This window comes from Maniola hyperantus, chromosome 23 (genome assembly GCF_902806685.2).
Source record: "Maniola hyperantus chromosome 23, iAphHyp1.2, whole genome shotgun sequence".
NCBI lineage: Eukaryota > Metazoa > Arthropoda > Insecta > Lepidoptera > Nymphalidae > Maniola > Maniola hyperantus.
The window spans coordinates 6,785,813-6,798,418 of record NC_048558.1 but is presented as its reverse complement, the minus strand read 5'-3'; the positions used below and the strand labels follow the sequence as shown (position 1 = coordinate 6,798,418).

Here is a 12,606-nt window from a genome sequence, read left to right as displayed (position 1 = left end):
TACCTCGAATAAACATTATTCTATTCTATTCTATTCTATCTTCTTTATTATCCTGATATTTTCGGCACTTGGACGTAGTCGTCCGCTGTACGTGAGACACACTGGCACATTTTTTATTGTAGGTACAGCCTACAGCTGATCTGAAGTCTTCTCGGTTTTTAACTCTACAAAATGTATATGGAAGCATGTAGGTAGCTGATTTCAAAATCCATTACCTAATTAGTTAGCCGCAATCCCAGCAACACTGGTCCCTTAAACCAATTGAGATGTTGCTCATGGACTAAGAGTCAGCGCGTGCCAAACCTTCTTTATTTTATAAAAGCTGAAAGTTTCTCTGCGTATTATCACCAACACAGGGAGGAATGATCAGTGTCTATGAAGTTTGGATCATGGTGGCTTTGGGAGATAACAGGTAATAAAGGTGTAAAAAATCTCAAAGTCGTACGTCAAAGTATAACGTCTAATTTTTTTATGTTTTCTTCGGAATAATATTGTTACAAATCACTTCATGCATTGCCAGACGCAGTGTCGTGGCTTAAAGTGTGAAAGTACTAAAGCCACCACCAAACCATCCAAACTTCATAGTCGCTGATCTTTCTTCCCTGTGTTGGGACAAGAAACTTTCAGCTTTTATAAAATAACGAAGGTCTGGCACGCGCTGGCTCTCTCTCTATCAGGGATCATGCTTGTCACGTCGGCAACCGGATGGTGCGGACGTATATCGAATTTAGTAACAGAGCTGACCACTTGAGTAAACGTTTCTCTTCTTGGTATAAGTTTAAATTAATCTAGCTTTTGCTCGCGTATTCGTCTGCGTGGTATATTCAGTACCCATATTATAAATGCGAAAGTGTGTTTGTTTGTTGGTTTGTCCTTCAATCACGTCGCAACAGAGCAACTGATTGACGTAATTTTTTGCATGGTTATAGTTAGACTTGAGAGAGTGACATAGGCTACTTTTTATCAAGGAGTTCTCACGGGACTTTTAAAAACCCAAATCTACATTCATCAGCATTAACTAGTAAATATAAATAAACCAAATCTAAAATTAGTTAAACAATTTTCAGAATTTAATTTAAATTAATTCATTTATTTTTATGGAAACAAACAATAATTATAACATAAGAATTGGATCATAAGTACCTATTATTAGTATAAAAAACAGCTACCATTGAAATAAAGAAAAAGTCGTTATTTGTCTGCACTAAAGACACAGCCGAATCAAATTACATAATATAAAGAGAGATGAAGAAGCTTTTCGGTAGAATTTCAGATGAAAACGCCTGACAAACCAATTTTACTGATCGTGGTAGGAATCAGGATGGCGACATACCGTAAACTGGTTAATATGCAAAGTGACCTGTTCGGACCTGTTCAGAGAGAATTCAACCTGTTTCTTGTAAAAGACTAGCTGCCCCGGCGAATTTCGTACCGCCTAACAGTCGATTCGAAAAAATTTCTCTCCTTAAGAACCATCCTAGTACTTCAAGGAATATTATAAAAAAAGAATTAGCGAAATCGGTTTATTATTTACCAGGTCATTTGGAAACAACAAGAGGATAAAAAATCGGTCAGGTGCGAGACGGACGCAGATTCCGCAGACGTCCAACGACGCTTCGTCGCGGACAAACGGTTCCGTACCATTGTACAAAAATAACACTTTTTAATTCCTTTTAATTTTCATGGCGGCCATTTTGAAATATTTATTATTTGTTGTTATAGCGGCAATAGAAATACACATTCCGTGAAAATTTCAACTCTCTTCTTATGGTTCACGAGATACAGCCCGCTGACAGACAGACGGATGGACGGACAACAAAGGCTTAGTAATAGGGTCCCGTTGGCACCGTTCGGGTACGGAACCCTAAAAACCATAACTACATATAGAGCACCTTGTAGCCGAGAATACTTTGGCGTTCAATGACTTCCATGTTTCGGATATTGCTATAAATTTTGCCTTATAAGAAAAACTAGCTTATGCCCACGCCTTCGTCCGCGTGGACTACACAAATTTCAAACCCCTATTGTACCCCCTTAGTGGTTGAGTTTTCAAAATTCCCTTCTTAGCGGATGTCTTCATCATAATAGATAGCTATCTGTAAGTATCTGCAAAAAGGCCCGATACATCCAGCAGTTTGAACTGTGCGTTTATAGCTCAGGCAGTCAGTCACTCAGTCGGTGAGCTTTTCCTTTTATATACATACTAGCTTATGCTCGCGACTTCGTACGCGTGGACTACACAAATTTCAAACCCCTATTTCACCCCATTAGGAGTTGAATTTTCAAAAATCCTTTCTTAGCGGATGCCTACGTCATAATAGCTATCTGCATGCCAAATTTCAGCCCGATCTGTCCAGTAGTTTGAGTTGTGCGTTGATAGATCAGTCAGTCAGTCACCTTTTCCTTTTGTATATTTAGATTTGGATATTAAACGGAAATCAGTACAAAGCCTCTTCTAACGAAGTTTCTTTGAAACCCAATTTACGGTACAAAGTAATTACGTAAAGCCTTGACCAAATTAAAACCTCAATCCGAAAGCAGTTTGGGATAAATATGCAGATAAAGTCTTTGCCATTGAAGCCGCGCTGAATTGTAATGAGAACATCCGTCAAAGAAACAAGGTCGCTGGTAAAAGTAGGAAAATCAAATAGAAGCATTGTAATTGTTTAAGAGAGATTTTCCATTTTATTTTATTTGAGCTGTGCGTTGATAGATCAGTCAGTCAGTCAGTCGATGACCTTTTTCTGTGTGAACAGGAAAAGGATTTGTTAACGATTTCGTAGGTAAAAACTAGCCGATTCCTGCGACTACGACGGCGTGGTTTTTTTTTGTTTTGTCGTCAAACTAAAACATTTATGTCTGCGATGCAAGCTATATACCAGCCTCTCGATTGCGGTAGAATGACAGCTACAATGTCACGATCGCAATCACCTCTGATTGGTTGACGCTCGCTCACTGTTGACTACAATGCATTTTTCAACAAGAATAGCATAAATTCAGCCAATCACAACAATTGAGATTGTAATAATGATTGATGCAGGTTTTACAGAATCGACCTACAGGTCCTACCTGTGCCAAACGTCAAGCGTTAATAATATTAGTACCTTTGACACTACGGAAGGTATGGAATTGTCAAACTTTTACAACTCCCTGCACATACCCAAATCGCTAGTTCCCTATCAATATGCGACACGGCAGTTCTCAACTTCCCCGACCAATAACTACCAATAGCCGAAATTGGTAGCGATATTTCACTGCACGGCGAAGAATTCCTTTCCTGCACACACTGTCCTACGAACGGGCGAGTTATGAATACTAAAATGTTTTCCATGACGGCAGAAATAATTACGTATTCGTTGCACAGTTGGTGGCCGCATTGAGATGCGTTACGCAATGTTGAGGATAAATTGGCGACTGCAATAACCTCTGCGTTAACGATTTGATTGGAATTTTTTAACGACGTTACTAGATGTTTGCCTTAACCTTGTTGTCGTTTTCACTACTTTCCTCGTAGTCGTCGTCTTGTCAATTTTACTATCTCTATTCTCTACCTACCTTGTTTTGTTTATTTGCGATCATAAAGGCTCCCCCACACAGCCGCGTTATTATCGGTCGATAATATCGCATGCGTTATTGCGATATCTGTTTTCAGTACATTTTGTATTAGGATGGTCATGTAGTTACACACTGCTGCGATAATAACGCCGCAATGGAAGTAGGGCGTATTATCGCAATAACGCATGCGATATTATCGAAATTTGCTTCAGCCATCTTGATTTTGTACAATAATCCATTCTCTTATAATTTACACTTAAAATAGAGTGGACACAAAACTGTAACGACCTAGAACTTGCACAACGAATCTGGTCATTGTTCTTTTTCATCATTTTCTATCCAACAAAGCCTCGAGTCTGAGCGTTTTCTACGACAATGGGTGGGGACAAAAACTGTGGTAATGCGGGGCCTACGGAGTTGGACGTCACGCCACATTCATTTCTGGTCAGTTCGGTGAACTCGCAAAGTGTTATGTAATTGACAGACACATTATTTTTGTAAGCTTTATCTAAAGAACAAATATTATTGGAAGGTAGAAGGTACCTATACTACGCGACAGGTCGAGATGGCATTCGGGGAGGGAACGCCCCGCACACCGTCACAGCCCCCGCACTAACCCGGTGCGGGCGAGCGATATACTTTAAGACCTGGAGAGGGACAAAGGCTGAACATGAACAGTTATTTTTAAATGTAATTAATGTTTTTGCCAATTTTATAATTACTGTGAAAAACCCCGAAGTTAATCCCCAGTTTAACCACCGATGTTTATACAAATGTACCCCGTGGGAGGTAGCCCGAATGTTGCTATAAATAAAAGGTACAGTTGAATGCCCACGGGCATGGTATTCCTTGAACATCAAAAATTTAAAACGTGAAATATACCAATTACTTTATAATAATGCGTAATTTTACAATAGCATTGCTGAACATCGATATAAAAATACCGAACAACGTAGTCGCATGTTAAACAATGGTACTGATTCTGAGCACAACCTAATTTTAGAGTATTCGCATCCTAATGTAATATGAAAAGGACAGACGCAGTTTGACAGTTTTAAATTTAATTTTTAGATGGTAAAACCCGTGATTTTAGCGCACAGTCGCGAGCCTACTGTTTAAATTTGTAGCGTGCACTAAAATTTAAGAGCCTTTAAATGTAAAATTCATGTTCCGTCCCTTTTTAGCAATATTCAAAAAAAAAAAAAGATACAGATACTCTAAATTTAGTTTAGAGAAAGACAACATTGAGGTAGCCATTCCAGCACCTTGGGACCCCAACGTCTATCGGTTGTACGAACTAATATATGTGCCCTGCCCATTGCCACTTCAGCTTCGCAACCCATTGAGCTATGTCGGTTACTCAAGTTCTCCTACGGATCTCCTCATGCCATTGTATATTGGTGCTTTATGGTAGAAAAAAAAACTTAATTTAAAAACAGGTGAAATACAAAACCAGCACTTATATTTACTTCTTTAATTATTTTTCTATTAAACGTGCAGTTTACATAATATTACATTAAATTAAACGAAACCCATTAACGAATAGCGTTTTCTTTTGCATTTTCCCCCGATGTGGTAATAAGCAACCCTCATTTTTCCCCCAAAACGCGTTAAATGTACCACTTAAAGGCAGTTTATCGGGGAATCATAATACAACTAGGCCTTTTTCTGTAGCGTTCAATTATTCTGTAGCGTTGAATTAATAGATTCTCGGTCGGATTAAACTTTTTTCCTTTTTTGGTGAAATGGTTTTACACAACGTGTTAACTTAGAGGATGAACGTCTGGGAAACCGCAGGAACTGCCAATGCCTTGCCAGCTTATTAATCCGCTCTTTCGGGTTCAGACGTTATTTATGTTTTATACATTTAGATATTGGACTGCATCGTCTTAAGGTAGATTTATTATGAGCCTCAATAGCTCAACGGGTAAAGGAGTGGACTGAAAACCGATAGGTTGAAGGTTCAAACCCCGCCCGTTGCACTATTGTCGTACCTACTCCTAGCACAAACTTGACGCTTAGTTGGAGAGGAAAGGGGAATATTAGTCACTAGCTGATGCCCGCGACTACGTACGCGTGAATTTAAGTTCTTAAAAATCCTCTGGGAACTCTTAAATTTTCCGGAATAAAAAGTAGCCTATGCCCTTCCCCGGGTTGCAAGCTACCACTGTACCAAATTTCGTCAAAATCGGTTGAACGGTTGAGCCGTGAAAAGCTAGCAGAGCGATTACTCACTCCATGCCTACTAACGGTCAAATTCACTTTAAATAAAAATCGGTCAAGTGCGACTTGGACTCGCAAACGAAGGGTTTCGTAAAAACGTGTAAGAAAGAACCCTTTTTAATTTTTTTTAATTTTCACGGCAGCCATTTTGAAATTTTTATTGTTTGTTATTATAGCGGCAATACAAAAACACTGAAAATTTCAACTTTCTACCTATTACGGTTCACGAAACGTACCCATTTCTAATTCACGGTTAATTAAGCAACATACCCCGTCTTATCGACATTACACGACTGCTAATTAATGGATTGTTGCTATGTTACTGTTAAAATAATTTTCTAATTAACTTAGGCAAGTAGGTACCTACCGTCGAGTCTTGTTGGCTTGTTAGCATAATAAACGCCTTTATAGTGATAGGTATATTACCAATAGCTCAGAATACATAATAGTACAGCCAATAGTTAGATCTAATCAGTGATAGATTATTTTGTTATTAACTAGATGATGCCCGCGACTTTGTCTGGATTAATCTCGCTGAAACTCTTTGATTTGCCGGGATAAAAAATAGCCTATCTGTTAACTGACTTAACTATACATATAAGCTATCTCCTTTCCAAGTTTCAGCCAAATCCGTCCAGTAGTTTTTGCGTGAAAGAGTAACAAACATACACACATACGCACGTTTTTCGCCTTTATAATATTAGTGTGATTTATAATCACCCGACTAAACTTTAAAAATGAGTAGTAAGTTTTTACTATATTTACTTTGTTTTGTAAGGTTTTTTTCTCTCTTTCACTACATTTAAATTCGTCATCATCTCAACCTATCGCCGGCACACTACCGAGGACGGGTGCCACACTCCTCTCAAAAGGAGAAGGGCAGGCCCTAGACCACAGGGGGATTAGCAGACTGTAGACAATTTTTAGAACATTAAGGAAATCTCTCAGGAATGCCGGTTTCCTCACGATGACTCCTTGACCGTTAAAGCATAGTTAACTTGGAAAAGTTAGAGATATGTGCCCCGGATTGAACCCTGCACCTCCCCAAAGCTGACGTCTTAACTAACTACAGGACTAGGTCAAAAGGGTCATCAAACTAATTACCAAAGAAGCGTTTTCTGAATAGGAAGGCTTAGCGAACTAGTAAAGTTAGTTTAATTCAACGCTAACCGATAGGCCCTAATCCCGACTCAGCAAATCCCGATAACGCTCATCAGTGTATACTGTATCTTCGATCTAAAGCTATTTACCGTCTATGCTTGCCTGGTACGTAGGGTTACCACTTACCAGACGACCAGGATTTGCTTGACGTTTCCAAGATTTCAACGGAATTTCAGTTCGTTGTTAGGATAAGCAAATATAATTTAAACAAATCCGTACTATATCTGGTTTCACATATACTGACTATAGAACGGTTAAAACGGAACGCCATTACGTATGTATTTGATAAAATTAATCCTGCAAAATCAGACTAATGATATGAATTTAAATTATGAAGGTTACGTATCGCTTTTAGTTGTTCAGGACATTTAAGATAATTTGGGTGAAACGTTTCATTTATTTTAGCAATCAATTCAGTCTTCTTTATTTGGAACTAATTTCAATTTCATAGAGAATCTGGCACTGGTAACCCAATGCTTGCCTGGTACCCACATTCGGGCTGCAGGTCACGAGATAGTCTGATAAGCGGTGGATACCGTTGGAGGCGATCGTGCAGTGAATACTGAATACGGGATAAACTCCTTTGACCGTATGCTTTTCTGGTGGCTGAAGACTTGATTACTTTCTTTTTGAAAATTTCAGCTAAAATAAATTTATAGGTTGTTTATAAAAAAAACGATGAAGTGCGAATCGGACTTGCACACCAAGGTTCCGTACCATACAAGATATGACAATATGGACTTGTTAAATTTTTTTAAGTAGCTTTTTTCGCAAATTACGCAAATTTTTCAAATTTGTAACAACAGGTTTGTCTGATTTGACGGATTAAAGCAAATTAAGTTTTAAATTCGTTACCAAAGTGTCTAAAAGAATAATTATTATAGTAAATACCTAATAACTGATCCTAGGTCTATGTGAAGTACCTGCTAATTCTATAACTTATGAAAATAAGAAATCCAGTAGGCACACATACGCTACCTATATTCAAGTGAGATATTTTGAGTAGGTACCATCTGATTTTGCGTACGATTTTCAAGAAAAGCGTGGAATCTTTATCGAGGAAAAGTATTCAACGCTTTGTTTGACTTCAATGAAACGATTTACGCTGCAGGATGCTTATCGATGCAATTTATCAGTTTAATGTACAAGTATTTCCACAAGTTAAGTAGGTATATATTTTACTTTTATTGTAGTGAAAACTCCTTTAAGCGTTAGGCGATTTTGGTTTTTTAACTTCAAGGTCGCGTCACTGACATGCTAATGTTAATAGTGCTCAAAGTGCCAATGACTTTAATTTATAAATTATGAAATTTTAATTTTTGATACTATAATTAATTTGAAAATCGAAAAACAATATACCACTGTTATTTCATAGTTTGAAGCTTTCACTTCTGTCGGCATTCCCACCGACTGCGAATATTTATCTTTTTTTAGTTATATATCTAAGTTAGAATATTAAGTTGTCTAACTCAAGGGTAGGAGTAAAGGTCGTCACCTTTTCCAACCCTTTACTTTAAACAACTTAATATATTCTCTACTCATTTACATCTAGTATATTATTCATAACTCCCGATGGAGCAAAAACAAATACGAAAGGTGGTATAAAATATGATTACATATGTGAAAGTGTCGAAGACGTAATAGACCAGATACACATTCCAAACACGTTTCGACTCCGTCTACCATCGAAAAACGATAAAAAGATGTCCAGTTATCGTCATTGTCTGAAGACATTCAGGTCGTGACAAAAAATTGGAAAAGTCGATTGGAAATAATATGGTAGACGTGCATTATTCAAAATGGCTGCTAGTTTTGTGTGAACAACTTCAAAATATCGAAATTGATGATATAGCTTGAGATGGGACGCATTTGTCTGGAAGATACGAGTACCTATTTACTCTTTGAAAAATACGCGGATCGTATGAAACACAGATATTCTAACAAGTTTATTTCAAATTCTAATCTCTTTTACGCATATGAAACTAACAATACCACACTGCTCCAAAACAATCTGCATAAAGTCATCAGGTAAAGTAAAGTAAAAGTAAAATAATCTTTATTGTACACCAATATCAGAAATATATATATTAATTATATCAGAAATATATATATTAATTATTACTAGCTGCCGATTTCAGTCGATTCTTTTTCAGGATTTTTTTAAATTTTTCTCTCCGTAAGAACCATCCCCGTACTTCAAGGAATATTATGAAAAAAGAATTAGCGAAATCGGTTCAGCTGTTCTCGAGATTTGCGATCAGCACAACATTCAGCGATTCATTTTTATATATAGAGAATAACAAAGATGTTTAGTACTATAGGTAGTGAAGTACTACCTACAAAGGGATCATAAAGGATATAATTATGCAATCCAGTCCAATCCATCAACTTGTATTCGTCCATTGCTGAACATAACCCCTTTTCGAGAGTGCACCACCAAAAACGATCCTCTGCCTTTCTAATCCACCCACTTCCCGCCACCTTCAAGTCTTGATCCAGCGAGCGGGCTAGAGGGCGGGCTAGACTGTGCTTACCGGTACTGGGTCTCCACTCCAGAACACGTTTGCCTCGTCGGCCGTCGTTTCTCTGACAGACAGGACCTGCCTACTGCAATTTCAGCGTGTTAAACCATATGTCGGTCACTTATGTTCTTCTACGATTTTCCTCGTTCAGCATGTTATGTCTAGATAGATTAGATACCCAACATAACTCGTTCCACACGATAACTAAGATAACCTAAAACAAACTGCTGGATATAAAATTTTAAATATGATTGTGTCGTATCAAGACTACGAAACAGCAAAGCGTCCTTTGACTTCGCCATCCAGTCATTTGCAGAGTTTATATTCAAGGAGATTCTCTGCATGCAATTTTTTTAAGTTAACTAAACAGGAAATTATGTTTCAAAGTCCTTTTTAAATCTGCAGCATAAAGTCACTGTAATGGACCGCGTCGCAAACCTTATATCCGCCGCCCGTTAAAATGCCCCGCCGCGCCGCGCCGTTACGACGTCTCTGATTTTTATAGATATTGCAGCTTTCATATTTATCTATAAAATGAAAAGGGTTTTTCTTACTCTTTGACCTTAGAACTGAATCTACTCCACTCAATATTACTTCTACTTCATACTTTCTGTCTGTGTGTACCTATGTAAAATGTCTTAAATAAAGTTTCATTACCCTTTCATTACATATTGTACACATATGGATCCGAGACATGGTCGCTAACTATGGGCCTCATAAGCTCAGAGTCACTCAGCGGGCGATGGAGAGAGCTATGCTTGGAGTTTCTCTACTTGATGAGCTTACTTAAATACTATCTCTACTTAAATATTTCTAACTAGCTGATGCCCGCGACTTCGTACGCGTGGATTTAGGTTCTTAAAAATCCCGTGGGAACTCATCAATTTTCCAGGAAGAAAAGTAGCCTATGTCCTTCCCCGGGATATAAGCTAACTCTGTACCAAATTTCATCAAAATCGGTTGAACGGTTGGGCCATGAAAAGCTAGCAGACAGACGGACAGACACACTTTCGCATTTATAATATTAGTATGGATTTATTATGGCAACCAAGTAACTACAAACAAGTAACTCTAGCAATCCAATCAACTATAACTGAAACCAGACTTTATAATGTCGATGGTTGTCTGTCTGTCTGTGCGGTCAGTCCCTAAAGAGTTCGTGCTGTAAATCTCAAACCTAATACCTGGAGAAATGGCCTGCAGTTATGACCTCCATTTTCGTCAATATTGCAACGGGCAATTCTCTTTCAAAGAGATGACTTTTCTGTTATTTTCGAAAGATTTTGTGTTATAACTGAGTCCTTTGAGCTCAATATTACTTCCATTTCACATTTCTATTGCAATATCAGCGGGCTATCAATCCGTGAACTGTGTTTCTAGTGTAAAGATTATTATTATTCTTTTTTCGTTCAGTGTCGTAAGTATTCTTTTCGCCCGATAAAGATAGATAGATAGATAGATAGATAGATATAGAAATACTTTATTACATAGAAAATCAGTACCCTTATTATAATTAATGTGAAAGTGTGTTTGTTTGTTAATTTCTTGGTTTATTGGTTTGTTGGTTTGTCCTTCAATCACGTCGCAACGGTGCAACGGATTGACGTAATTTTTGTATGGGTAATAGATAAGGACCTGGAGAGTGACATGCTAACTTTTTATCCCGGAAAATCAAAGAGTTTCCACGGGATTTTTAAAAAAACCTAATTCCACGCGGACGAAGTCGCGAGCATCAGTTAGTATTAGATAAACAAGACAAAAGAAACTAAAAAGTAAAAACAAAAACAATTGTGAAATTGTTGGTAAAGACGTTTATACTACGCGACATGTAGAGAGGGCAATTCTGCCGTCCTAAAGCTAAAGTGTCGTTAACTACCACAACCAAGTTTCGAGATATGATCAAAAAAGCGCCAATTTATAAAGAAATGATGCCATTTGATAACTAATAAACGTATACAAAACTTGAAACTATGAAAATGTAGAGCAAATAGAGCACTTTTGAATAGCTGTATTTTTAAGTTTCTAGAGTAAATAATAATTAAAGCAGGACAGTTTTGGCTTTTTAGTCTAGCATTTTTTCTAACAACGTCTTGTATTTACATAACTTAAATGTCGTTAGATTACCCTTTAAGACGTTTAAGGCTTGGATTGCATTTACTTTTTTTATCTTTTTACGAAACTTAAAAAAATTGTATAATTACTAAAGTAAAATGACTCTAAAAGACTTTAACGACATTGTAGGTTAGGTTATGATCCTTAAAACTATCAATAACATAACACTTAAAATGCGGCTTTTGTAATTTAAACACATTTTAGTCTAGTAGAATAGAAATGGTTTGTATACAGTAGCGTTTTTTGGGGAGAATTGCTAAACTAAAATGTGGTTTATTGCAAATGATCGAACCGTAGCGACGTTTTAGGTTAGCATTGTTTATAAACATTTGAGGTTTTCCAATGAAAGTAACGGTAACTACAACAATTGAAAGAGGAACAGTCCGAAAGTAGTCTCTTAATTTGTTAAAACTTATAGTAATAATGCTAGAAATCTGTAATTTGGCATGGGTATAAATATTAATCACGCCGAAAACTGGTGAAATAAAATTGTGATAAATATTATTTTTAGGGTGGCTTCATGTAAAGTGGGGATGATTTTTTTTTCTCGTCTACCCCATAGTGTGAGATATCGTTGAATAGGTCTTTTAAAAATACTGTGGGTGTGGGAACATCATTTTTCAATTTCTAGATCCGTTGTAAAATATGATGTTTTAATTAAAGTGCTAATTTTTATTAGAGTCAAGTGTCTACCCTACCCCCTTTATCAGCCATATGGTTGTATAAAGGAACGTGAAAAAATTCACAGCAGTAGTATATAATATAATCAATTTTAAAGGAAAACTATCATGGCTAAGTAGGGTTCACAGGTTAAGGAGTTGTATCTGTTTTTCGAGGTTAATTATTGTACGTAGATATTACGAGTAGCATATTAATGTATATTATAGTTTTATTGTATCTATTGTATTTGTGATTGATCGTAATCCTAATAATATTTTTTCCAACTTCCCCTGTGAAGCTGGATTTTATGACTCTCTCTTCAGTTACCATCGTCCTTTGTGGGCCCGTTTGTAGAAGTGAACCGTGAGAAACC

At 37.1% G+C, this 12,606-nt stretch overlaps 2 protein-coding genes across 2 annotated transcripts in view; both read left to right on the top strand.

The window, feature by feature from the left end:
• The window catches only part of LOC117993116 (protein lethal(2)essential for life-like), a 182,566-nt gene that overhangs the window by 3,039 nt on the left and 166,921 nt on the right, over positions 1 to 12,606 (top strand). The window lies entirely within an intron of this gene.
• The window catches only part of PMCA (plasma membrane calcium-transporting ATPase 3), a 257,807-nt gene that overhangs the window by 115,514 nt on the left and 129,687 nt on the right, over positions 1 to 12,606 (top strand). The window lies entirely within an intron of this gene.